Consider the following 2,597-nt stretch of genomic DNA (forward strand, 5'->3'; position numbering starts at 1 on the left):
TGTTTTTATTGATGTTATATTTTAGTTGTACTACAAATAACTTTGACTTGGTAATCCAGTTTCAGATACTAGTTTTCAAAGATTTCAGCATACATAATTACAGTTACGTTTGCATTTAAACTCTCTTAAAGAGTACAGTAAATCATTACATTTTTCAAGCTGGTTTTAGTTGGTCTGCTCTTCTTTCTAACCATCCTCTGTCTCTGATGAATCTTACATATTTTTTTTTGGTGCCACATAAAGTCCCTGGAGAATGAAGATATTTTTGGGTTCAGTGTCAGCAGGCTGTCATTGTTATTGTTAGGATGACCACATCTGGGCAGGGGTCGCAGGGTTCAGGATGCCACGGCTGGTTTCCTGTGCAGCTGCTAGGGGAGCTGTGCTGCCGCTTGCAATCATCGGACCTGTCCAGGCACACATGCATGGTGGAGCGTGACGGGCGGGTTCCCCTCTGACCCCTGATGCTGTACAGTTACGTGTGGGGTGAGGCTACAGATGGCACAGGAATAAAAGTGCAGCAAGTTTACCCCCAAAAATAAATAGGACAACAACACCTTGGCATCTCAGTGCTGTCTGGTTAAATGAGCAAATATGGAAAACTCCAGTGCTCCAGTGCTTAGACAAACCATGCCAAAGTTAAATGTTCATTTCCTCAAAATTTCCTCTGAATTTCAAAATGTTCTGTTTAAAAATATCTTGAAGGTCATGTTTTATTATCTTTTAAATACAAAGGATCTGTTGTGTATTGTTATCATTCTTATCAGTCTTCCTTTTAAGGGCTAAACAAATGTTATTCCATCAATCATTTTGTCAAAGTATGTGTGTCACCTTTTTTTGTTGGACATTTGAAACCCCTTCAAACCTGTTTAAGCATAAAAGAAACCACCAAATAATTCTTGACAAAGAAAAACAAATTTGTCGACACTTGGACCATTGTTTGTTTTTCCTTCATTTTCATCTGAGAGAGACTGCACTTGAAATGTGACCTTATAAGTTTGCGTTTTAGCCACAGCACCTTCCACCGCCACAGAAAAGGTCATGTGGCAGTGGAACAAATGAAGAGAAGGAAATAGCCGTGTCCTGGCCAACAGATAGCAGACAGGGAAGAGACAGGATGCTCCAGCTCTCCTCTGAGTCTGTTCAAAAACACTGTAAATCACTTGGACGGGCCCACTTTATCATTTCACGCCAGACTTTGTCACATAGGGAGGAAAATTTGTATTGGATGTGACTGTTTTACATAAACAGATGGATTTAGCGCTAAATGGTCACAGCTCTTTTATGGGTAGCCTATTCTGCACAACTAAATTGTTACCGTTCAAGTGGAGTTAATATGCTGTGGAGACGATGCTATTCTAGGGAGGCAAATTAAAAGTAGTCACTTCATGAGAATTTGAAAGCTTATCCATTTTTATTTAATTTTTGGTTTCATTAAATAGCATCATAAAAACAGACAGGAAATACTGAGGAGAGAGTACTTTCTGAATTTATTACTGCTTCAAAGATAGGGAGTCACCACTTTTTTTTTGTCTCTCTTGTTTATTATGCCAGTAATTTTTCACAGTGTGTTTTCGTTCATGATCAAGTTAATTACAACCTTTTTGATCGCCTGAAAATGTCATATTCTGTGTTCGGTTGTACTTAGCTCCAGCCTCTTGTGTCCACTTCTTATATACAGTCTATGATAATATCACAGTTGTGTTGTCACTGCTCTGAATTTTGAATTTAGCACATTTAACAAAGCTACTAATGCTACTTACCTATCCTGCTAAGGATACTTTGTGTTTTGAGTCCTATACAAGTCGTTATGCAGCCTTCACCAATTTTCTTTGGTTATTACTTTCAAATACATTTTATAACATTTAAAGTCAAACTGATCAGGTGTGCCTTGATATGTTGTATGGTAGCCTATGTATTTCTCATTTTCCAGATCACAGCTAACCAAGCTATAGTTGTAGCCTTCTCTACACTGCTTGCTATATGATTAATCCTCAAATGGAAAAAGACTGCCATTGCAACACTGGCTGGAGGATGGCACACCTCAAACTGAACAGCTAAAGCATACTACTGAAGCGTTATACGATCTGGCAACCTTTTATATCCTAACACAGTATCTGATTTCACATATAAAATGTATATTTGAATGAAAATTATCCACTTGGCAAGCTAGCCAAAACGCTACCTGTCATGTATACTCTTACATCGCTGGCCCTTTAAAGTTAATTTCCAGTTCAGACAGTTTATTTTAGACACTCTTAAGTCAGCCTAAAGACTCTTCAGTGCCCATCAGTATGAATGTGAGCATCTGTCACTTTGTGTAAGTCGTGGTGGACTACCTACTTGTGTTTCCCTACTTTCCATCCAGTGCGTGCTGGGATAGAAAACTGTGCAGGTGAGGAGGGAGAAGAAGTGGATGAAATAATTATGATGTTCTGTCCTATTTAAAAACATCATCGGAAGCAGCATGTCCCTGAAAACAAGCAGCATCAGCTCCACTTCGAGTATTTATCCTGTCTTTGAGAGCAACCTGCAGCTAACAGCAGATGCTAGTAGAATTCTAAAAGCCTTTCTGATGGATCTCCCATAGATTATCTATG

Source organism: Sebastes fasciatus, chromosome 1 (assembly GCF_043250625.1).
Source record: "Sebastes fasciatus isolate fSebFas1 chromosome 1, fSebFas1.pri, whole genome shotgun sequence".
In the NCBI taxonomy this organism is placed as follows: domain Eukaryota; kingdom Metazoa; phylum Chordata; class Actinopteri; order Perciformes; family Sebastidae; genus Sebastes; species Sebastes fasciatus.